This window comes from Pseudopipra pipra, chromosome 6, assembly GCF_036250125.1.
Source record: "Pseudopipra pipra isolate bDixPip1 chromosome 6, bDixPip1.hap1, whole genome shotgun sequence".
NCBI classification, from domain to species: Eukaryota; Metazoa; Chordata; class Aves; order Passeriformes; family Pipridae; genus Pseudopipra; species Pseudopipra pipra.
The window spans coordinates 18,614,672-18,640,764 of record NC_087554.1 but is presented as its reverse complement, the minus strand read 5'-3'; the positions used below and the strand labels follow the sequence as shown (position 1 = coordinate 18,640,764).

Genomic DNA, 26,093 nt, shown 5'->3' with positions numbered 1-26,093 from the left:
ATTCTTTTTTATCAGCTGTGTATCTCGGGGGGGGGAAGGTTGTCTCCATAATGCCTATAGAGTAGATTATAGCAGGGGTCTGGGACTTGCGGTGGCAGGTGCTGCCAACTGAAGAAAGTTTGTTGATATTGCAAAGGGGTGCTGGTGTCAGAGAGTTCATGCCTTACATACGAGTTTCTTGGTCCCTATTTTTGTGTAAAAAATACATGCTTATGCTAAAGTCAATGTAGTTACATAGTTTTTTGGAGAGCAGGAAAGATGTTAAAAGACTATGGCTTTTCCATCTTTCCCCCTCCTTCTCCCTCCCATAGCAAAGCTATTCTCTCCAATCCGGGCTTCTGATTTTTTAATTCATTTCTATAAGGGTTTCCCAATAGAGAACGTTTATTTCTAGCCATGAAAGACTGAGCTTTAGAAGTACTGTTTCCATTTAAAAAACTTGATCTATAAAAATGCTATGTCTGCATGGGCACTGTATGTTAGCACTTCAGGCACATTCCTGTGCTGATTTCTTGTCAAAGATAGTCTTTTCCCTGTATCTTGTTCAAAGAGTCTTTTACTTCTTTTTGAGGCCTGAAGCCAGTACTGTCATAAAATATGATAATGTCTTCAAACTGACAATTACCTGGAGATATTTTTTCTTGGATAAATTTATTTGCCTTTATTTTTCTGTCCTGTGTGCAGAAACAAGGCAGCAGTATAATTCTCATGTGCTTTCTGTTCTGTTTGACCCTGTTTCGTGGAAACCCTTCTTCAGGGATCACAGTCATGCATTTGAATTGGGACACTGTATGATCTTCTCAGCTGTGCTGAAAGGGCAACATAAAAATGACAGAAGCAAGACAAAGTGTAGTGTGAACAAGCTCCAGTAGCTTAGTTGAGAAAAGCTTTGTTCAAGGCATCACATAAATACGACAGAAGATAGTTTTATGCTTTAAAAAATGAAGAGAGAATTATGTAGGTAATCTTTGCAACCTAGTAAAAATATCATAGTACACAGAAATTGAAGTGTTACAGCTTTCTGTGATCTAAATTGGCATCTAATCTTAGTCAGTAGGTGAAACAACACTTGAGGATTTTGTTTATAGTCATTGCTTTTTTTTATCACTTAAGAACAAAGTGGTGTTTTGAAAACCTTCATTATGGGAATCAGGCAAATAAGGCAATTCAGGTAATAAGTAAAATCTCTGAAGATCAAGAAAACTCCATGCTTTACATCGTATTTAGAATTGCCTCAGACCTTTTTCTAATGTCCTGGCTCTAAGTCTGAAAACTGCATTAGGGGGAGGAGGGTTATTGAGACCAAAATAATTTTCTCTTTAGAGCCTAAAACTGTATTTTGCCTATTATCCAGGATTTTTTTTTTTTTCAAATCAAGAAGTTGCTGTTCTAGCAAAGGAAATGCTTGACTTAACAGGGATTGCCGTAGCTGTGGAGCAATTTTTTTTTCTCGTCAAGAAAGTGTAAAAGCTTCAGCTTATGTTAATTCTATGTAACTAAAGCTGTCTAAGAATTAAACATCTAACTAGTAATTTATGGTTTCTTTCTGTAGGGGACAGGGGAAACCAAAGGGAGATTGATCCCACCTCCAATAGGGCTTTCCTCAAGATGGGCTATGTTGAGGAGTACATTTAGTGCCAGTAGCTGGGTGTGCAGTGCAGTGTGAGCTGCAGGTTGTGCCCTGGGTGGGGGGAAATGGTGGGAGCCCCACGTGACCTGGTGTGGACCCTTTGTCTGATCACCTGGAGGTGCCAAAGGTCCCATGCTCTTTGTGATGCAATCAGGGACACCGCAGGAGCCAAGGACTCAGCTGGAAGACACCCTTACAGTATATGGGCACAATTGTCTGGCATGTAGGGAGTCAAATGAGGCACTCATCTGAAGTCACTGGAGCTGCCAAGTGTGAAGGGGCTTCAGTCCCAGCAGTGAAAGTCTGGAGTGGTGGGAGTGCAACTGCCAGAGTGGCTCCGGAATGGTCAAACAGGGAATTTTCCTTAACCAGCTGTATTGGAGTTGCTGTTTCTTTACTTTGGCTGTACAAGGAACGGAGATGTCCCTGTGAGACTGACTGCATCCAACAGTTCAGTGGCTCAATTTGGATAGAGATGTTTGCACGATTTGAATCCCAAGCATAGTCCTTAGAGCAACAACTGACTTTGTTGCAGAGAGTGTACCTTGAGGTTGTGCAGCGTTTGCAACCAGAGATATTTTACTTTGAAGCATGATGCTCAGTTTGTGAGGCTCTCCTGCTGGTAGCTTACATGTATTTAGTGGAGTGTGATGGTAATTGTGTGTAGAAGACCCAGCTTCATAACCTGCCTCTCCTGTTCAACAAGCAGGGTCTATTTGCAAAGACTTCACAATGTGCTTGGAAGAAGTTCAGTGTGTTTGCTTGGACAGCTAAGTGCTTAGTGCAGTAATGGTGAGGAAGGGTGGATTTTGTCAGCATGGTGCGATAAAACTTGAAGAAAAAAATAGAGGGAACATATCTTAAATGCAAAAAGGACTTTTTGAAATAGGAGATTGTGTATGTAAAATGAAAGGTTTTGGAGCTGGGAGTTAACTCATTGGGTTTTGGAGTGTGTTTTTTTTCCCCTGAACTCACTGAGTAATTCCACTGTTGTTCAAGTTTACAGACCTTTGGGGTTCCAGCTACCATTCCTCCTGGTAGTTTGTCATTCATATGGAAGGTCAACCATTGTGAGGGAGTGCTTATCTAGCCATTCTACTCTTTTTTGTCAATGTGGGTATATTGTCACTTCAAGTCTTGTGTCGTGGAGCTGGTTAAAGAGTGCACAAAAGGCCTTGCTGTAAAGACTCCAGCCAAAGCAGTAGGTTTTTTTTAGCCTCTACGTGTGGACTTTTTTTTCTTCCATAGTGGTATGGCTTTCCTTTCTTCTCATTCAACTTTTTTTTCCTCAAATGAATTTTAAAATGCTAAAACTGATAGACACATAAAAGCAATAGTCAATCTCATGCAGTTCAATGCTGAGCTGCAGACTTGCTGATTGACTCCGATAAACCAGCTTGTCTATCAGACCTCTTATCTGTCTGTGAAAGGAAGGCAGCTATCTCCAAGGGGCTTCTTAAGGTAAGTACAGTCAGGATTTCGAGTTCATATTTTGAATGCCTGTAGGATGATGGAGAAAGGGGAAGGTTTTGCATGTTCCTATATAACCAGAACATCTAGTGAAAAGCTGTATATAGCCAGTACTGGTTTGTTTTCTTCTCTCCCACTTCAGTACTTTAGCTCGAAGATTCTGAAAACATTTCACTGACAAATTATAACTTAGAGATGAAAACTCATTTGTTTTGCTTTTTCTGTTAAATTTCAAAGAGCATCAGGATATCACAGGCTACTAAGCTGCCAAAAGAAAGATCAGTAGAAGAGTGTGTTTTCTCTGGGCAAATTACTGGACCCAAGACAAAGGCAGCAAAGACTGTCAGAATATGTTATTGTCACAGAACAGAAGAGGAAGACTGGACACCTATCAACTGGTCTTCACAAATGGGTTGCTCTGAAGAATCATAGAGTCATTCCAACTAGAGACTGGGATCCTGTGCTAGACCTGGAATCATAGTGAGAAGGGATTGCTTTTGGGGACCATCATATCATCCTTGCCATGGGAGGTGCTGTCAGTGCAAAATGTCTTGATGGCGGACAGAGAAACCTGATCTTTGCTCTGAAATGACCGACAAATGTGATCTCTTTTCTGAGAGTGTCTTTTTCTTCCCGTGAGATTTTTTGATGGATGAATTGAATTTCCTCCCTTTCCACCCTTGCCTGTGACTGTCCAGGCCAATCATTTATGTCTCTACAGAGCTAATTCTGCTTCAGCGACGAATAGGTTCTGCTGGACCTGTGCTTGATTACCAGCTCTGTTTACCACAAGGGAGCGGTTATTAATGTGCTCTCATTTTTAAGCCTATTATAACTCCTTCACTTTGATTAATTTCATTGTGGAGCTCTTTACTCTTTATTACATATAAGATGTAATTCTGATTGTAGAAGTGCTTCTGTTGTTTCCCTCCCAGCTGAAGGAGGAGGCAAAAGGGCTATTGATTTTTATATAGAGATGAGTTTAATGAGACTTGGAGGTTGGGCTTGATCCAAGGCTTACTGGAGTTGGTGGTGATCAGTCATTAGATTTCAGTGGATTTCAGCCTCTGGTATCTGACTTACTGCCATGGTATTCAGCTGCCTGTCTAGTAGGGGTTTTGCAGGTCTTCATAAATTGTTCAAAAGCAACAAACTATCATGGTGAGGGAGGGCAAGGGGAAGCACACTGAGCAGATACTTAACAGCTTTTTCTTTTATTCTTGTGATTTGTTGTCTCTTCTTTCTGCACGTTTCAACCTTGAATGTGTAGTCATGGTGCATGTGACAGGGGTTCATAATGAAGCACACAACTCCAGATAACACAGCAGAGATCTAACAACAATTTTTTCTCTCTGGAAGGTTATCTTTAAGTCTGAGTTGTAATTTGGCAGGTATTAATACATACATCTTTAAAAATTAATATTGTAATCAGAGATAGGAACAGCATTAAAAACACAGGCATGAGCTAGAGATGTAATTCAGAGGTTCCCCTGTGTTAGCAAATGGGCCAGATCTGACCCGGAGGCCAGTCCTGTTCTGTTTTTCTTGCACACCTGTGCACATGTTGATGCTTTGCCTACGAGCTGCTGCCTCTCCCTTTAAGAAGGAAAGATTTCTGTGTCATGCACTAGAAGATGGCCCACTGCACTGCCCCAAGCCAGCTTGTGGCAAGCATCCCCAAAAGATCAGACCATATTCTCAGCCTTAATTCTCCCTGCAAATGACTGCTGCAGCTCAAGCTTAATTTCTCCCCCTCTCCCTCTGCTTTTTCTCTCCTGACTTTTGATTGACTGGTACTCCAGGTCAACCAAATGCCATCAATTTCCCCTGATATAAAAGTGTGTGAACAGTGCATCACTCTTACCTATTCAGCCCTGAGGAGCTTGTTCTGTACAAAGGCAGGCTTTTTCTATACTTTGTTCCTGCAGATGTCATTTTTCAGGCTTCTTCACTGTACAGTGTTAGGTAATGTATTTTCAGCTGGAACAAGTTGGTGTGCCTGTCCATTAAAGTTAAGAATAAATGTGTTATATCACCACAAGATGCCATTCACAGAAGTGGGGAGAGGAGAAAGTTTTCCATGCATCTGACTTTTAAGGAATGCAGCTATTTCTAAGGGCTTTGTAAAGACAGATTTAATCTGTATGTCTAATATGTAGTAAGCCTAAAGAAAACAGCAAAATGGAGTATCACTTCTTGGAGCTTGTTCTTTTTTTCTTTTGTCAAGTACATAGAAAGAAGATAGTTTTTTTTGTTGTTGTTGTTGGGTTTTTTTTGCGAGGGAAGGATCATGAACTGTTGTTTATCTGCTATGTTTACCATTAGCAATGGGGCTGTACAAATAGCAGAGGAACAGAGTTCATATACCTTGTGGATGCTAAATTGAAGTAGGATCTGTATAATAGCTATTGTAAAATTAATCTCTTACCTTTGCTTAAAAAGCTGCTGGTCACTCTCAGATGTCTCATTCAGTTTAGTGATGATGAGCATCTATTTAAACTAATAGCTTTAAAACTCTTGACAGAACTAGAGCCTTGTCCTTGAGTCTGTCTTATCTGTAGCTGTAACACCTAGTAAATCCTCTGGGCTCTTTTCTCTGTTGCCATCAGGTGCCACCTGCAATGCCATCAATGGACAATGCAGCTGGCAGGTTTCCCTGATACTTATCTGCCTTTCTGAAGAGGCTGTACCCTGTACCTCAGTTTGGTTCAGCCGTCAGTGTTCTGTAGTTGCACAGATATGTACTGGCTCATTACAGACCTGTTGAATCTGTTTGGGCAGCTTGATGGCTTCAACACACTGACTAGTGTTTGGACTAAACCACAATGCGAACAGACCTTTTCTATTGAGAGTAAATTTACTGAGGTGGAAATTTCAAAACCATTGACCTGAGCTTTTCAGTTTTGTCATGCAGGATTCCAGTGTGGCGCTACATACCTGATAACTTTGTCTTACCATTTGTTGTTCCCAGTTTACAGGTGCAGCAACTCAGAGTAGAGGTCTAACAGGAAGAGAGGAGTGGTCTACCAGGGTCTGCTTGTGAAATAAACTTCACATGCAACTTGTGACAGTGAGACAAATGAGGCAGCTTCAAAGTTTTGACCTCCCCAGAGGGTGCAGCATTTATGTTCCCTTGTAATTTTGAGGCTTGCTTTCAGAGTTACGCATTTTTGTGTAGAGGCTGTAAGTACCCTACCTTCTCCTCTCAGAAGTAGAAGGAGGTAAAAAGATTGTAGAACTGAAGAACAGAGAAAAGGGGAGGGGTGAATGCTACCTCAGTATTTTTTCTTTGAGTAGAAGACCCTGAATGAGAGAAGTAGAGGGCACTTGTTGGCACAGAAATTTTGTACACACACTTAGGGATGTATGCAATAGGTTAACATACTGAAGGCCAACACACAGTGTATATAGAAATAGCTGTGTGCTGGTCATTTGTATGAGGCATGACTCTCATGTAAAGGGCAGCAAACTTGGACATGCATTTGATTTGCTCTGGCTGCTGAGCCTTCATTGAGAACTTAAGTTGCAATTACCTATGAGTGAGAGCAGGTAGGAGAAGGCTATGAATGCAGTTGTGGTGTTGAACTGGGGAGGAGAGGACAGAAAAGGGGTCTGGGTGATTCCCAGTCAGTTCATAGCTTCTGTGTTCTCTGAGGGTGATCAGCTGCATGTGACCTGCTTTTCCCTGCCAGTGCTGCTGCTGTGCAGTGTGGAAAGCCTTCAGAGAGAGGGGGTCTGTGACTGCTCCTGCTGCCTGAGCTGCCCAAGCCTGCAGAACATTGTCACAGGTAACTGAGGGCTTGGCAACTGCTGCTGCAGATCATGTCACTTCCAGCCTTGTGTGACTTTTTATAGGGAAGGTACTGGAAAGTACTTTCATTTCACTTGTGGGATTTCCCTGCTTCCCTCATACATGACTCCTGCTGGCTTTCATTCCCTTCCACCCCTCAATACAAAAAGAGTGGCAGAGCTCCTTTGGTAGTGCTCGGTTCTCTTTGTGTACAGTGATACTCTTTGTCCTGTGGTGGCCTTGAATTGCAGTGATTATGGAAAGTAGGAGCTGGTGTTGGGGCAAAATTGCTTGTTGCCCATTTGACCCATAGAAAGGAAGGAAGGCAGGCAGGCAAATGGGGTTTGCCAACGAGCCGCTGCATGACTGAGTTCCTGATAGCTTTCTGAGGCAGAGTGGTCATGGCACAGACTGCGAGACACCCAGTCACTTGCCTGGGGTGTCTTCTCCCCTCTTGGGTGAGAGATTACACTCAGCTGCCTGTACTGACCTCTGTGGTGTTCTGGAAGTGTATCCTTCTGAAGGTGGTGAGGCTCCCCTGTGTCTGTTCCCAGTAGTGTCGGTCACTAAGCAATGCCTGTGAACTTGGGTCTGGAAGTACGAAGTAAATTATTTAAGAGGCTCCCCACTGTTTAAAGTAGAACTTCAGTTTATGCTTGTTCTTTTTTGGAAGGACCAGACTGTTAGGGAGAGGATGCAAGGACAAAGTGTATATCAGAGGCATGAGTTAATTTGTATGTCGATCAGGCAAGAGGGCTCTGACCCTTTATGGTTTGATATCTTTTTACATAATAGAAGTAAACTGACATCTGGAGGTACATGGAAGGTGATGACATAGAAGAGCTGAAACTTCTTCTTAATGGACTTGTCCTCTTTCTGCAATCAGAATTAGCACACATGATGGTGCTACTGCTGTGCTTTCTTTTGGCCTAGTTTCCTAAGTGCCTTTGCCCATATGAATTTCTGAAAATTGATTCTTCCTGGGCTTCCACAAGCTGTGCTGTGAGCTGTTGCAGAGTGTTTTGCTCATTTGTTCCAGGTGATTTCCCCAGGGTCAAGGTGAGTCGATGGCTGAGCCATGAGCAGAACTTAGAATATCAGATTCCTGCTCATTTAACCTGTGGAAGCTGCTTTGATAGATGGCTTTTTCAGGTAGCCTATCACTTGGTATTTTGGGTACAGTTAGAAAACTTCCACATGTGGCTTGTGGTACTAGCAAGTAGATTTTTTTTTTTCCCTCTTCAGTATGAGAAAGATAGGTGGGAGGAGGATATGTGATTGCACTGGGTGAGGCTTTTTTGGGGTTATTTCCTCCCTTCCCTCCAATTATTATTCACCATATGAGCAGCCCTTCTTCTTAAGAACAATATTAGGCTTTCAAAGACTTATAGTCTAGAACATACATTAAAGTACACAATACTAGAAAATTTTCTTCCTCTCCATCCATTGACCACATGCATCTCTTTCATTGCTAGTGAAGGCTCAGCACTGAACACTCTGGTGTGTATCAATGCTATTATTATAATCTGTTATCTGAAAAGAGTGGAATTGAGAAGATGAACTAGATATCTGTGTAGTGTATTTTCTTGATTATTGTTATTTTGAGAAAAATATGCATGCTTTATTAATTTTGTCTTTTGTTATTAACCAGATGAGAATATTAATGAAACCATAAAAAGTTGTAGTTAGATTTTTAAAAAATAATTTCATGAGTAGCATTTTGAAATATCAGGTGCCGTTTCATAGTTAAACCTGAGGTAGAAATTAAAAGTTTGAAAACTGTACTATAGAAGACACAATGTCAGACTATAAGCTTAACAAGATACTGTCAAAATTAGAGGCAGTGTATTGAGAGTCTGCCCCCAGTGACTCTTACCTTTTAGAGAGTTTGAACTCATTGGTCCTTAAAGGCTACCTTTTTGGTATTTGAAAACCTTTTTGAAGCTATTCTGTTGTTTACATCTGTATTTTTCTCTCTTCAGACAATTAAAACAAGTTTGGCCACGTAACAGTCTCTATTATTATTTTGTAGCTTTTCTGCACTTCACAATGATACTTGCTTTTCCAGTAATGGTTTTACTCTTATAATTGCATTAAAAAAAACCACTAAAAAAAAACCCCACAAAAAACCCCCACACCACAAAAAAGCAACTAGCTCTCTAAAACACCATAAGAATTGATTTCATTTGTGTACAGAAAGAAGAGTGATTAAATGTGTGTATTTAAAGGGAGAATTAAATACGTTTTACTGATTTGGAGCTTAATTGGAGTACTGTGCTAGATACTGAGTTTTACTGATGTCTTGAATATGTAATAAAGGAGAAAAGGTTGCTTTTTATAGTAAGGACACTTGTATTTGAAGAAAATGAAGATTTTTGGATCAAATGGTAGCTCTGCTTAAGTTCCTGTTTCTGGGATTTCCCCTATAATTGTACATTTAAAGCAGTTGCATTATTGTTTGGTATTTGTTCCTTGTCAGTATAGTATTTGAGCACCCACTAACATGTTAAGTGATATAATTTAACATGCAACTTGGTGCAGTTTGTTCCCTTTTTCCTCTGCATGTGTTTTATTAACAACAAACAAGCAAATTGATCTTACGCTACATGCCAGTGGTTGGCAATCCCTCTAAAATCAAATTGTCTGCTTGCAACTCATTGGGAAGCATTTGCTACTAGTGAAGCAGGGCTCTCAGAGGAGTAATATTAGCATTCCCAATAAGGAGTAGGAGGATGGGAGTGTATATTATAAATATCTTAGGTCATGTAGATAAATAGCAAACATCAGGGATTATATTGTTTTCTCTTCTGTGTCTTAAGACTAATGTGGCTTTATTCCAGCTGACATATTTAAGAGATATTTTTTTTGACCCAAGATGAAAATGAGGGGCCAGTTGCTGAAGTGGTGTAAACACCCAGAGCTCCAGAGAAGACAGACAGGCTTGGTTTAGCCACACAGATAACAGCAATTTTTTGTTAAGTGTTTATATTGCTCTGTTGGCTCAAATGAAGGTGCTTCTTTTTTTTTTTTTTTTTTTTTTTTTTTTTTTTTTTTTTTTTTTTAATGTGTGGGGATCTGGCACTGCAAATTCAATTTAAATTCTAATGGGAGCATGACTAGAGCTGCATAAATGACATCTGGCTCCGCATTAGAGTGGTCGTCTATGGCAGAGATTGCAGTGTGGATTCTTACCTTGCAAATGAATATCCTGGTGACTGACCATGAGTTCATGTTGTCCTTTCTCTCCTTTCCTCTGGCCGCCAAGTATGGAGTTGTTTATGCCAAATAGCACAATTTCTCTGGGAGCAATTTTGAGCCTTGCTCCAAACTGCTCAGTTACTAATGTACTCTCCTAAATTGTGGCTCATATCCCTGCTTTGTGTTGATGTGGCAAGGATTTGACCTAGATGTTATGACTCTCCTGGCTATGGGAAAAGCATCAGTTTGAACCCAATCTTTGATGCGCTTGAGAATCAAATAACGAGGCACAACAGGAGGAGGGAGGGAGGGTCTGTTGTCCAGGGACTGTTTTCTAGCCAACAAAGCTTGGCAAATTTTACCTAAATACATCAAAAGCTTTGAGTTAATCAGGTGTTTTTTCACCACCTTATTTTGGTGTAAACATTGTTTGCCTGAAGCTTGGAGAGATTATGCAGTCTCTGTACTTCTCTGAAGAGAGTTTCCAAGAGGACAAGCACAAGGGGAATAACAAGAATTCTCATCTTTAGCTTCTGACAAGTATTCTCCAAGATAATTTTCTTTCTTTAAGAGAGAAAAGTCTGAGGTTAACTTTTCTGGGTAAGTAAGGTGACTGACAAATGTGCACAGGGATGTGAAAGGTAATACAAATGTAAACGTATGAGTGTATCTATTGTATTTTATTACTGATACGTATGTGTTAGCAAATACTAGGGGAGGATTTTTATTTCTTCACAATTACTCTTGATTTTTATTATATAAAAGAAAACCGTTACAAATTTATACAAAACACAGCCCTACCTAATAAACCAATGCAGTCTCTAGTTAAAGGAGACTATATTTCCACCTTTTTTAAGACATGGGAAATATTTATACTTTCAGGAGTCAGTGCCTGTTAATGAAGTTCTGTAGTTTGGTCAGCCATACTGACCCGTAGTTGAGGAAGACTCTGAGCTGGGCAGAGCACAGAGACTACCTGTCTGTTTTCTGTTCCACTCTCTCTCTACCTGATAAGATCAACTAGCATGATGAATCATCTTCTTCCACTCCCTGCAAATCACAAGGGATTAATGAAGATTTATGTGTACATGTGGTATGTTGGGACCTATGCAGATTATTGCTGATTCCCCTCCTCTCCTGTTGCAGCATTTGAGGAAGGGCAGGCCCTAGGAAGCAGATTTTGGAAGTCACTGTTGTGTCCTGTTGGGAATAGGAGCAGATGTTGGTGTCCTGGCTACATACCATTCAATGAATCACATTGAATTCCTTCCCCATGCTGAGGATCTAATTAAATGAGGAGAGCTAGTGGGAGGATGGAAGTGTCTTCAGCACCATGGGAAATGAGAGACTTCCCCTGCTGCCATTTTAATGTAAATTGTGAGATTCCTAGTGAAGTTAGTAACCCCCCAGTAATTCATATGCTAGGATGATGCTATGCCTCTGAGAGATTATGTAGTTCCTCTTTGCAGAACTACAAGTTTTTAATTGCTTTAATTGATCTGGACAGTAGATACTGATTCTACTAGTATGTTGACTACTAATGAAATCTGTGGTAGGGAATCATTATTTATAAGTAGTCTATTTTTAACAGTGCTGCTGTAACAATTTGAATGTTCTGAGCCCTATGTACAGAGCACAGACCCTGATGGGCTTTTTGTGTATGTTTATTATATGAGAACAGCTGGGTATTTGAGATCACAATTTGTTAACAAGGTTTTTCTAGGTGGTAAAAGTATGTGACTGTTCCTCCTGACTCCTCTGAAGTTTATTATGAAACCAGACTCTGTTGTATCTTATTCATATGGAATTCTGAAGAAGCGAATGTTGTTCTCCAGCCTCACTACCTGTCTTGGCCATTGCTTCTCTGTAAGTTGACATGACATTATGGTTGGAGAGATACCTGAAGCAGGTGGCTGGCTGTTACTTCACTCTTCTTTTTGTAGGTTATCTGTCAGGTTTGTCCAGAACAAAAGAACTTTTTAAAACATGATTTCCCGCAGAATCATGAGTTCTCTGCTGTGGCAGTTGTCCTTTGCACAGGGCTGTTACCTTCCTTTCGTTCTGTGTCTGTGAACAGCGGGTTTAAACTGCAAGGTTAGAAACCCACGTTTGTAGATTCTCTCTTTGTCCTGATGTCAGTGCAGGTCACTGTCTCCTTGTGTCAGTTCACAGATGTGGCAATAGCAACTGTATGAGAATTACTGATGTGTAACAAAGTTTAAATAAAAATTATAAATTAGAGCTGCCTAGTGTTAACTTGTAGTGTGTAATTTATGGGACATGGGGGAAGTGGCAATGTCTTCTGACCTTTTCTGGGAACCGTGTAACCCTGTGCCCTTACTACCAGGAGAGCTGATCCTCATACTGCCTGCCTTGTGGAAGCAGATGCCATCACAGGGCTTCTTTCCTGTCCAGAGGGCACAACAACCCTGAGGCCTTAATAGGCATGTATGGGGTAGCATACCCTAATCCAGTTGGGATGCATGCGTTATGCACTGTGTTGAATTTGAGAGAGAGATAAGCCCTCATATGCTTTACTCTGCTTGTATTTTGTTGCATGCTCGCAGCAAGCAGCCAGAAATGTAATGGTTAAAATTACTTTGGCCTTTGACAGGATTTGGGCTGTTTCATTACTATAGGATTTCTTCTGCTGAGTTTTGTGCTAACAAGCATCAGCACAGAGGTCCTGACTGAATGATGTCATTGCCATCCGAAGGCCTGTATAGGCTAAAATGCAGATGGTTATTTGGAATGGGAACAGCAGAAGCTCAGAAGCTGTAAACTGCTCCCAACATTTTATTTTTTTCGATTAAAAACCACCAACACAGCAACTAATTCCCTTCCCCCACTCCCCTGTAAACTTCTCTAAGAGAACTGAGAAACAAAATGTGTACAATGCAGTTGATTTTCTGTCTTGCTCCAAGACTTATCTGATCATCATGTCCTCAAAGATATTTTAAAACTGCTGGCTTTATTTAAGCATGTTATTAAAGTCCTTGCTTTGGAGAGTTTGGATAAATGTAGAATTTAATTTAATTAACCTTCAGCAGTCTTTCTTTCTGCATAAAAAGGGTGACCTTTATAAAATACCAGTTACATACCCAAGAGTCTGCTGCTTACATTCTTCTGTGTAAGTGTATATATATATATAATATATATATGAATCTATATATGAGTCTATCTATGTATATAAAGAAAGGCACATTAAAACATGTTTACATATGTTTTAGGTATTTAAGGATCCTTTCATGTGAACATTGGTATTATATATACAGACGTACATAGAAAAACTCAGCTTGTTCTAATTATGTGGTTAACCAAATTCCCATCAGAAAAGCGGTCTATAGCTGGGGAGGTTTAGGGGCTATTGTCTGGAAATCAGGTTGTATGTGTCTGAGTTATAGGACAGGCATTGCTAGAGGTCGTGATGGCTATGGACTAGCCCCTGTATGGGTATCATAGTAAGAGAAATCTCTGACCCAAAAAGCATGTAAACTCAGTAGTCTGAAAATTTTTTTGGAAGCCTGCGGCTCTGAGTGGGAAAATGACTGTCCAGGTCACATTGCTTCAGTGCATTTCTTCTGAACCCTGGTAAGAAAGCATGCTGTCCCCTAGACTGACCTGTCTTTTCTCGTTCTTAGATTCATCACTGATTCACATGAAAAATCTTCTGTTTTCTCATGCCAGGCAGTCTAAAAGAGAGACTTCTAAAAAGCTCTCCTCAACTAAGACAAGTGTGAATAAACACAGTTTTTGGAGACTATGAAGTCTAGTATGCTTGTTAAGTTCCCCAGATTGAATTTGCCTTTAATATGCTCTTGGGGTTGGATTTCAAATGTATTTAAGTTTCTAAAGATGTGAACAGATGCTTAGTAAAATTTTCAAAGCTTTTAGCTTGCTTAGGTGCTTTTGAAAATCCCTTTAAATGTCTGTGTGTGCCTTTAATCTCCTCAATAAATTTGCAAATCCTTAGAGCCTGTCGTTCAGCATTCAGGACTTGAAGAAGGTCTGGAGTCTCTGCCTTCTCTCCATATTTCTGTAGCTCTACTTATTGCAGCTGAGGGACTTGCATGCTGCCTGTAACTGTGTAAATGCAAATGGATCCCAGTCTTAAATCTGACCCTCAATAGGGCAGGTGTAGGATGTTCTCAGAATACTTGTTTTAGACACATAGGGCTTGTGGATTTTTGTAATCGGCATCCATCGTGTTGCAAAGAGGGGATTCTGTTCTCATTCTTTGAGAAAATCCCTTCTTCAAAGTAAGTTTGTATAAAAGAGGGGTTCCTTGAATGTTAAAATATGCTTGCACTGATTTATAGCACCATACAGCTTGCACACAATTACAGCCTCACTTTCTCCTGCTAATGGGAACATGATTGCAAACAGACATGTGTATTAGGGGGAGGGCAATACCTTAGTGTTTGTACCTCTGATTCTTGCCTGCTGAGTAACTTACAGTGAAGATGGATGGCAGAGCTGGTGCAAAAATAGTGCACTAATTTATCCTTGAAATCCAGCAGGCACACAGATTACTCAGAAATGTTCCTCCATGTTTCAGAGCTGGAATTATTCCTGTTGTGATGATAGCTCAGTGGTAAAGAGCTCTTAAGTACATTGATGGATTTCATTCCCACAACGTGTTTGATTTGAATAACTTGTGTTTGGGCTGCTCAATTTAGGACCCATCCCCATTTTAGAACTTGATTTTGAAGCCTATTAGCTCCAGTAAGTTTTGGAAGAGATTGCCAAAATAAACGTGCAAGGAATACTGTATGCCAAGCAGTGAGTATAATGAGGTTTGGTGTGATAGCTGGGAAGTGGTCCACTGTTTTAAGGAAACTGCATCTCATGTTAGAAGCAACCTCTAGTGTTTCTTATTGCTGAATTATTTTTTTCGTCCTTTGGGAAATGAGTATGACAGTAATGTCAGTTAGGCTCATGGAGGAAATTTTAGCAAACCCACTAATTTAGTAAATAGAGTAAATTGCTTCAACTTCTATTTTACAATATGAATTTTATTTTTTTAAGTGGAAATGCTAAGGACTTTAGTGTCAAATGCAATCTCCTTGGGAAAGCTAATCTGCCAATTAAGTTTTGGGTTGAGAACCAGTTAGGTTGTTACTTTTCCCCAATGATTTTTTTTTTCTTTTTGCATTTTGCAAGGCTCTGTTTATGTAAGAAAAAATGGACTATTAACCCAATGCAATAAAACCTTGCAATTGTTGAAATGATTGCTGGGAAATAGTTGTTTCTGAAATTTGTATTACACAGTACTTATTTTGTTCCTGACATTTGCTCCATCATATTTTATGGTGCTCCTTGTAGAAAATGAATTTACCCATGCCAGTTAGCAGTAAAAAGTAATGTATTCCTTGTCTGGACTATGCACTAGATGATTAAAAGAGGGACCTTTCGAGACTGAATGTAGTGATGTTCTAAGCCTATTTTACTTATAATGCTCTCTGTGTCTGTCCTTCTCTGAGATACATTATCTCATTTCTCCACTTCCATTATTGCACAACAGTTCTTATCTGTAGTATCCAACACTGGGACCTTTTGAGAGTTGGTGGCAATTTATTTTGACAGCTTTGGAGGAAAAAAAAAAGGAAAGTGCCTGAACCACCTGGAGCTTTCCATTGACCCCTACTGCCTCTGAGCTTTTCGTTAGGCCCTGGAAGGAGCCTGTGGTGAGATCACTGCACTTGTTACTGAATTGTTGTGCAAGGTGGGATTAAATCCTGGCACTGAAAGGACTCTGTGCCACTTAGGCTTGCATTGTCTCAGCCAGGTCTTGGAAGCTGTGCTACCCTTAACTGTGAAAGCAGGTGACTGTTCTAGATTATGGTGAGGAACCAGGCTGGGAAAACGCCTGTCTGGTTACAAGGGGCAGTAAATGTAGGGAGTGGAGGGGAAGGAGAGGGACTATGGGAATGTTGTGCCATCTCAACCAGATGGTATTTGTATCTTAGGGTGACATGGTTTTTCAATAAAATCTCATCTGATTTCTGTATATTATCGGGTAGCTTCTAGCTATTTCTGTTCCTGAGACATAGATAAGCAGATTGCTCTGGTACATATACAAAGGTATTACTTTATCTAGGAGCTCAGTCTTGCATAGAGGAGAGCTGTTCAGGTTCTTCTGCTCAGTGGTTCCCATTTTCCTGTAGCCTTTCTGGTAAAAAAGATTTATTAATTTTTTTTAATCTTTTTCCCTCCTTTTCCCCCTCCTCCCCTTGGTGGAATCCACTTCCCTTCTGCCTTGAATTATTCTGCAGAGATGCCTTGACTTCAGATCCTGGTGCCAGGATTATGACTGGGATACTTCAGGCTGTCACTAATATGTCATCTCTACAACACTGGCACCTTGCTGAACAGGCTGGTCTTGCTGATTGAGAGCTGCTGTTGTAGTTCATCTGCCTGCCAGTGCGGCATCCCTCCACCCAGGGTCTTTTTCTTGCCTGCCTGCAGCAATAACTCGAGATCTGCCTGCCATCTGGATGGCACTTCCCCCAATATAACCTAGTGTTGATTTTTATGTTGCTTTATTGTGTAATGCTGTAAATACATATGGCTGTGTATAACTTTTGCATAACTGCTGCAGCTGTAGCAGAGAGAATGGGGGTTTGTCAGGCCAAGGAGACTTTGAGCTCTGCTGCTAACTTGTTCTCTGAGCTAAGTTGTAGGATGTATCTCTTTGAATGTAAAAATTTTTTTAGGCCTGATTTGAAAACTCTTAAATCAGTGTCATTTTTTTTTAAGTCTCTAAATACATTTTGAAAATGGGACCCTCTAATAGCATTCCTCTTATGCTACCTGTCTTCATGTTGATGAGAAGTCTTCAGATGCAGCTGCATAATATGTTCATAGTACGCTCAGAAATTCTGCATCTGACCTGCAACACCAGAGATTTGTGTGTCTTAATCCAGCTGCAGATCGGGGCTCTAGCTAAGATGGGAGTGTTTCATCCCAGCAGGGGTTGATAGATTTACTGTTGGCAATGCTGTGGGTCACGTTGATGGCAGAGGCTCTCCAAAACTGGCAGAGGGCGTGGGGTCAGTGCATGTTTTACTGCAGGACACACATAAAAGCCAGTATGCTTGTACTGCCATTAAGCTGTCTGTTGAACTTTCTTGTTTTTTTTCTTGTGCTAGGTTACAGCCCAGAACACTTGGGAAACATGTGGTGCTCATTAAGTGTTTCTCAATAGCTCAACAATAATCCCTAACCAGTGGAGGTCTGCGGTAACAGAGAGAGGTTGCCAAATGGCTGGTGTCTGACAAAGCCAAGCTGCTGGCAGGCTGGGAGCCAGTTCACCTATCCTAGTCCTCTGTATTGCCAGTCTTGGAGATGTCACTCGCTCCCCATTATTTTGAAATGTTGCATTTGTTTCCTCATCTCTTGGTGTACAGCATGGGAATGCTGTCAGATGTTAGCAGCAACAGGGAAATCACGAGGATGCAGAGGTCCATTCGTGCCTGGTTATGCAACCATGAGATGGAAGGGGGCGTGATTTTTAAAAGATGACTGTGGCTGATCCTTCAAGAAACCTTGGTTGTCCTTTGTTTTAATGTGAAACATATGGCTGTAGCTTGGAACTGAGAACAACAGTTCAGGCTAGAGACACAGAACCCTGATGGTGACTGTGATCTGTGGTGGCAAATAGAAAACTACAGCAACCCTTTTAAGTCTTGTGTTTTGTGCTTTATTCAGGTAGCTTTGTCATTGGTTGCTACAGCTGAATTGATTACTGGTGATTTGAATAAATTTGAATAGAGACTGAAATTACACCCATTCAGTACTTTAATTTTAGTTTCACTTTAATTAATTTTCCCCGTGACCTTCTCCCCTCCCCCGCTTTTACTATTTTGAATGCAGCTTAAGAAAATGGGGCTGGAAGGAAGATAGATTTATCATAATGTGTCCTGCATATAACATTAACTAATTTTTAAACAAAGCCACTACTAGGTGTTTGTGTCTGGTCACTGCTCCCAAAAATGTACAAAAAATGTACAAAAAGTATTTTAACACTAAAATATGCAGCTAGGCACTAATTTAAAGAAAAGGTGGGTACTATGACATTTAGATTTCTAGAACAAGTAGATTGCTGACTTTGCCACCTTGTTTGTAGCTGTAGAGAAGGAAAAAGAAACAAACTATCCTGATTTTTCAACTGTTTCTCAAGTGAAGTATTGACATTTGGGGAAAATGCAAATAGGAACATTCACTTTTTGGTACTTAATGAAAGCACTACTTGACACAGTGCTATATTTATAAAGCTTGAGTTAACTTCAAAATTCAAAGCTCTGTTATGTGTGCAACTTGAAAAAAAACTATCACTAAAATTTGGGGTGGACATCGTTCTCTGGAGTACTTGAAAGGTTATTTTAATGTCCTAAATAGAATATGGAAGAATTAGATTGGAACATGATTCCTTTTAAAAAATCCTCATAAATTTAAAACTAGGTTTGCACTCTAAAAATAAGAATTAATTAGAGATACTTCATGTTGCTTTGAGGATATAAGCTAGCTGCTTTTTACTGGTCTTATGGTGAAGACCTTGTTTGTTTCTGTTTTGGTACAAGCTTGCAGGAGAAGGAATAACAAACGCCTCTGTCATGGCTTCACTCCAACAAGATATACGAGATCAACATTAAAAGCCAGTACATCAGTGCCTGTCTCTGGCACACGGTTCTGTTTCATGAGGAAACAGGTTTCTTCCCACACGGGGAAGATGAATTAGCTGTGTGAGGAAACGAGTTTCTAGGATATTTTTCTGCAGTCAGCAAAGTTAAGTGAGATGACAGCATTCAGCTTGGTTTGCTATATTTAAGGTTTTGAGGTACCTAGGGCTTGAAATACTCAACATCCAAATAAGCCTGGGAGAAGCTGGTTTGTATTTTTCAGGCTCCACTAAGGCGTGTAGGGGGAAATCAAAACCACGCTAAGTAAAAGGTCCTCATCAGGGACAAATACTTCCTTGTAATACAATTGGAGCACTTCATGCACAATGACTGTAAAAGTGTTTAATCTGCAAAAGTATCTTGTACTGCTCCTCCTCTATAGCTCTCTTAAAAATTGTTTGTTTGGATCACAAAATCTTGCCATTAATGTGCCAGTGGTTTGGTTTGGGATTTCCTGTAATTTTGAGCTGTCTGAGATGTTGGACCTGATTACAGAAAAATGTCTATTGGAAAGATCTTATTTGCACCTTTGCATAACTGATGATGCTTAGTAAAAATTATTTTTGCTTTTTTTTGGTAGGTTTTTTGCATAGTAATAAAAAGGAGGATTGAAACAAGCTTCGAAAAAGAACAGGCCCTTCCTCTTGTAACAGCACACAAAGCAGCAGAATTTATTTTTAAGACTTACTATCCAGATTGTGTTTGAAAGAAATTTGCACTCACCAGCTGCATTAAATTGTACCAAATGAATTCAGTTTGCTGCTTTCAATTACCAGAGTCTTTGATCCGGTGTGTCAAAATCTAACCTTTTCACCTTTCTTCTCAGAAATGTTCCTGTGGTATGAAGAGGTTATTTCAAAGACTCAGAAGGGGACCAGGGGGCTTTTGGTTATAGCTGCCTTGGAGATGGAGGAAATTAGGCAGCTGTCTGCCTTGCCCAGTCTCTCAGAGTTCCCTTCTGTTGTGGGCTTGAAGAACACCAGGTTCCGATCGCTACCACGGTGATGCACTGCTGGCAGTATCACACCGACCGAGACTCCATGATTCCCATCCGTATGGAAATTTGTCAACTGGAGAGCCAAGGAGTGATTAGCAGGACTTGTTGATGCTCTTATAGCCCCAAATGGCCAGGGTGAAAATCTGATGGAGAGTGGAAACTGACGGTAGCCTGTCATGCATGGCCTGAATGAAGTCATGCTTCCATGTAGGACATAAAATCATGGAATGGTTAGGGTTGGAAGGGACCTTTAAAGATCGTCTAGTTCCACCACAGATCACGAGATCAGGTTGCTCAGGGCTCCATCTCACCTGGCCTTGAACGCTTCCAAGAGTGAATTATCCACAACTTCTCTGGGCAACCTGTGCCACTGCTTCACCACCCTCTGAGTAAAGAATTTCTTTCTAACATCTGATCTAAACCTGCCTTCTTTCAGTTTAAAAGCATTACCATATGTCCTGCCACTTTTAAGCTGGGCTACCTCTGCTTGGAAGAAGATGCTAATGGCTAGTGGTACAGTCTTGGAAAATGGGCTATGATGCAACTAACGGGGGGAGTAAGGCTGAATTTTTATAGATATTGTCAGAGAATCAGCTTGGCTGCTTCGTGAGCGTGCCCAAAGTCTCTTTAGCTTTTGTAGGCATTAGAGGATAGATGTTATCCTTGGCATGTGCTCCTGTAATTCTCTGTGTTCAACAGAAAAATGTTGCTTGGTGGCTATGCTGTACAATATGTGCCTGATGCTGTTGGCAGGGTTTGCAGATATATTTATAATGCAAGGGGAATCAGAGGAGTCACCCACACAACAGAAATGTTTTCTGGAGATAAAGGCTATTAAACTGCTTGAAAAGACCAGTTGTGTCTCTAGAGGGTGAAAAGCCAATTTTGACCTTACAGAAACTTTACTTGCTGATCTTATAAAGGAAGTGTTAGCAGAAGAGAAAGATAAATCTATAATGGAATTACTTTCTGCTTTACAAAATGTGCCTGGTAGCAAGATCCACAAAAGTTGCATGTTCCTTATAAAGAAAGTGGGAACCAAAGGCTAAATTAAGCATACTTTCTTCTCTTCCCCAGTGGCTGGATTTTGTGGAATCTAGCTCTTCACATCCATATTGTTTAGCATCCCCTTGCCTGGCAATAGGACTTATCCCACAATGTGTGAGGGTGATTACACCTGGGATTGAGGAGGAGGGCAGATACTTTATTGAATAGAGTATAACATTTACTATCTCTCTGAGAGTATTATAAATGAACTACTCTAACTTTCTCTTGTTAGGAGTACAAACTATACCAGTGTCCAGCATTCTTATGTTGGAATAGTAACACCAATGACTATGAACTGGAAAGCTTTTTCAGTAAAATGTTATTTTTTCGTAGTTGGACTGATCCCATCAGTGCAAAATGACTACCTTGTTTAAATGTTGCTTATTTCTTATCTGAAGGAAAGTACTGCAATTTATTTGCTCCTGCAAAGCTTGTATCTTTAAATAAACATATTGATGCCTTTCTGAAAAGGCTGTTTCTCACACCCATTGCAACCCCTTTGTTGCATTTCTTGTGATGGCTCTTACCGAAGAGAAAAGACACTCTAGTGTGCCTTTACTGGCATGGTGGTTAGGTAGGTGCATCTAATAGGGCAAGGGAAGTGTTTGTTCAGTAAATATCCTTGTTACTTGTTAAATTGGCAAAAAAAAAGCTTGATTTTGTATAAATGCCCTGAGAGATGCTGCTAACTAATGTAAATATGGTTCTATTTAGCAAGTGAGAGATGAGAGGAGCTTGATGAATTTGTTTGATGTTCTCTCTCTGCTCTGACTGTTAAATTGGAGTTGTTGACATGAGGTATGTGAAGTGTCTCCAGTTGGTGACTCGGGGTTTGTGTGTGTGTGAGGACTGTTACTCTGACAAAGCCTCTGAAAAGGGAAATACTCTGAAGCTGCATGTTATGGTTTTTACATGTGCCATAGACTCTTAGTGAGAGGTGATAGAAGTTGTCCTCAAGTTTGATAATTTGCTAACTTTATTCCCATTTCAAAACTGCCTAGCACGTTCTCTGTAGAAGTTTGTATGTGATTATGGCCAGGTAGAGTTGCTGAGAGGCTCCTGGGTGTGGAGACTAAGAAAGTACTACACTGCCTGGCTAGTGGGGTGGCTTTTGCCTACCCTGGCAAAGAAATTACTGGTAAAGCAGATTCCTTAAAATTGACTTTTCTTGTAGGTGGAGGAGCGAAAGGGTCAGAGCTGTAATTAGAATCCCTTCTTCCTTGTAGCTTGCTGCTGTGCAGCCTTAGCTCTGTAGCACAGGATTTATGCCTTTAGTGCCACGGTTGCTCTCACAAGGGGGTTGGGGTGTGAGGCATGAACAGTTGCACTAGTCTTGTGAAGTTGTTTTCCTGCTATGAGAGCACAGGATAAGAGCAGCTGTCCTGTGGTAGCAAGACCAGCATCCTGCTGTGTTCCATCAGCATTATAACAAAGTGGCAGTGGGCTTCAGTTCCTGTTCTTTTCCTGCTTGCTGCTTCTACTCAAAAAGGTATCAGCCTTGGCCTCCTATCAGGTAGCTTCCATAAGGGGGTAAAAGCAGGGCTTTCTCAGCTTGTTTTGCCGTATACTTCTCCCACTTACCCCACCCCCTCTCCCCAGTTGGTTGGTGTTTTCTTCTCCACTGAACCTGTAGACTATTAGTTTATTTTACCTTGCAGACCCAACTAAAGGAGTTTTCAAAATGAATGGGTCTGCAGGAATTATTTTCCCTAGTCCTCTTTCTAATATGTGCCTAAGGTTCAAGGTGTTGTTATACATTCAAATCTAGTAATTCACGAGGCAGAGTGAGGGAACTGAGTTTGGGACTCTGCTGGTGTGTTTTTGTGAGGCTATTTCTTACAGGACTCCAGAGAACTGTTATCAGTACGAATAGGACATACCTTATTTGTTGCATTAACATTTTTTTGCTCTAACTGTTCATGTGTGTGCATTCAACTAATGAAGTCCAAGAAAACACAATCACTTTTCCTCAGGTTGGGGAGAATGAGAGAAAAATGTCTGTCTGCAGCTGAAGTCCTTCCTGACCTCTCATGATGAGAAATGACTGGGCACACTGCTCTTGAAAGGAAAGATGTTATTGGAGTCATACTAATGAATTGAGATGTATGAGTTCAGTTCTTATTTCTGCCATAAATTTCTTTGTGTGATTGTGAACAAAGTTCTTAGTCTCCTGAAAACCTATAAATGAGGTAAATTGCTTTTCTTTTCTCCCAGCCTCATCTGTTTAAATTGTGATGTCTGTGAGGCAGGAACAATTCACATTGTGCAAATGCACAGGAGGTGAAGGGGCCCAAGCTATCTTGTCCTGTCTGCTCCCTTGAGCCAACTCTTCAGTAAGTACAGCAGGATGGATATGGGAGAGATTAGAAGAAGCAGAGAGTTGGAGTGACATTTTTGAGGGCTGTAAGGAGGTATTTGTATAAAGGAGCATTACAGAATGTTTTTAAATATTTAGATTTGGAGAGATTTTAGAAGGTGTAGGAAAACTTTCCTCATGAATTCAAGCTCTGCCTTTATTCATGTGCTTTTTTAAAATGAGATAAATGCAACATTATAATGGTAGAAAGAACTGGATGGTTCATAGAAGAGGCAGGGCAGGGAGGATGTCAGGCTTTACTTTGAGGATGATAAGAGGAGGGTGTTTTTGTCTACTTTTACTGAAAGCAGTACATGTGGCTGGTGTTAGCAAAGCCTTTACACTATGTGCATCACTGCTTTGTAAATGTTGGCAAGTAACACTTACAGACTGCTGGACTCTGTACAGAGTACTGATCTATAGACTTTTTTTTTCTAGTAAAGGACATCTCCAATGCTGGCTGTATTTAAAGGCATAGAAAATAGTTTTGAAAAACTATACACAGCAGCTGTCATAATTTACTGTAATATCCTGCTGTTTAGGTAACTAATAAGTGTGTCAGTTCCTTGGATATGTTGAGCCAGATCATTAATCAGTAGCAACTGACCTTGCTTCAGTGGAACTGGGGGGACTCTCATACGAATTGATCACCTACCCTGAGCAATTAAGGTATAGAAAGGGGATGGCTTTCTCTTCATTAGAGATGAAATTGTGTGCCTGGGAATTGTGTTGGGAATATTATGGTATTGGGATATTGTGGAAAGCATGGACCAGTTACAAGAAAAAACTTGTTCTTTTAAGTTTGGGTGTTGTTTCTTAAGCGTCTCTCCTGCTCTGTAGAACATGAGCAACTCGTATGAGCTTACATTTCACAATCTGTCCATAATGAGGAATTGCTTCCAGTCAGCTCCAGAATTTTGCTTGACTTCCTATGGCTGACTTTCGGCTTTTGTTCCCATCCAGCTGTGAGGTATCATCCTTCTGCCTTATCCTCCCATGAACTGCCTAATGTTAAAGCAGATCAGAAGTGAATGTTATCTTCATAGCTGGAGTTTACTTATATCTTAAATGATACAAAGTTTTGATACAGTACAGCATATTTCTTTAGTGTAGTCTCACTGTAGGTAGCAACAACAGCATTTCTTATAGTTGAAAATTAAATACGTGCTTTTGTTGGTCATCTACTCAGGACAGGGACCAGCTAAGTCATGGTCTTCAGACAACCCCAGTTGCTTACAGTGCTGTATAAGCAGGCATTTCTGTAAGGGGCCTGCTTGCTTTGGGTTCTGTGTTAAGAGGCATTTTTCATTAGAGTAATGCATTCTAGTGTAGTAATGGATGAGCATCAGTCAAGTATTGAGATTACAGTAGAGTACAGCACTAGCTGTACAAAGTGAATAACAGTATGTGTATGAAGTATAAACTAGATAGTAGTTTTAGACTGTGCCAGGCTGAAGGTGAGATGGAAAAGCAAAGGCAGATGGCAGAAACTGCTGGCAGAGGTAAAGATAGACATCCCCATTGTTACTGACCTGTGGGCCTGGTGTGATTCTAACAAGAAATATACTGGTTAGCCATAATGGTGTTAGAGTACTAGTGGCCAGTGAACAATTGCTATCCCTGCAAGTTTAGTCTCCACCTGTAACATTTAATCCACTTGACCAGCTCTTGTGTGATTGTAGCAAACTGCAAGACAGAAGGACAGTTGAAGTGAAATGCTTTAAGTTTGGGGTTTTTTGGGTGTGGATTCTTTTTGTCTTCTATAAATTTCAGAAGCTCCAAGATGATTTTGTCTGCTATAAATTTCAGAAACTTTGTCTTATGATAGACTTGTATGGAGCTTAGCACTTTTTTTTCATATTTTTATGGATATATGACATATGTGTCTTTTCCTGTTTTCCCTTGTTTTTGTTAAGTATAGGCAAGTAGTTATTTGTATGCTGTACTGCCCAGTCTGCCTCAAACAAAACCAGAAATTTTCTGAGTTAAACATAGTGAACAGGTATTGTGAGAGATGGATTCAAAGGGCAGGTTTTGTTTGCAAGATGGACCAATTAGTTGGAATGTTGTCTCTATTGTATGTGAGGACTCAAGAGCAGAGAAGTGAAGACTCTAGCCCTGTAGATAACTGCTTTGCCTGTATAATAGGGATCAAGAAAGGAGGTAGAGAACTGCATCTGCTGTCAAGTTACTTTAACCTCTGTGGTGCAATGTGGCATTACTGTAACTGATTCTGCACAAAACTTTCGAAAAACCTTTAAATAATTTAAAGATGTTGATTCTGAAGCCATCTAGTGTTTCCTGACTGAGTGTAAAATATTCCAAAATATTTGCAGTAGTTTAAGCCAACCTACATTTCTGCAGTGAAACTTAAAGCAAACACATTCTTCATGAGATGTGTTTCGTTTTCCTGAGGCCTAATAGTGCTAATGATCCCATTAAATGAATTTCTTAAATCCTTCTCTAGAGGGAAGATGTTTGAGGTACCAGCAATCTGTATAGTTGTTTAGTACTTTTGGTATAGGTAACTAGTACCTAGATACTGGTTTAGATGCTTTGCTTTGTAAACTGTCCAAATAAGTGTGGGTTATAAACTGCAGTTGGTTCTGCCTGAAAGGTGATATTTTGATTTCTATATAGATCACAAATAAGTTTTCAATGCACTTTGTGCAGTTATCCTATAATAAGCCTTTCATCTTTTCACTGGGTCTGTGTGTTTGAGAGTGTTACCCAAGTCATCCAAAATTTTGCACCCCTTGAGAAGGGTAGGGCAGTGGGCTGTGAAGTCCTGGGGATGCTCTGTGGCAGGAGAGGAGGGTGATTGTGTGTCTAACAGGGTTTGGGTGGAAGCAAACTGAATGTGAATCGTCACCCCAGACAGGTGGGAACATGGGCCTGCAAGTCTGTGGGGGAATCCAGCAGTT

General features: G+C 40.4%; 1 long non-coding RNA gene across 1 annotated transcript; it reads right to left on the bottom strand.

Annotated features, from left to right (window-relative positions):
- Positions 1-632: 632 nt before the first annotated feature.
- Positions 633-1,729, bottom strand: LOC135415638 (uncharacterized). Its single transcript, XR_010431213.1, has 2 exons — positions 1,587-1,729; positions 633-809 (listed from the first exon to the last, which is right to left on the bottom strand). It is a non-coding gene; the product is annotated as an uncharacterized LOC135415638 (long non-coding RNA).
- Between the last annotated feature and the right edge of the window lie 24,364 nt (positions 1,730-26,093).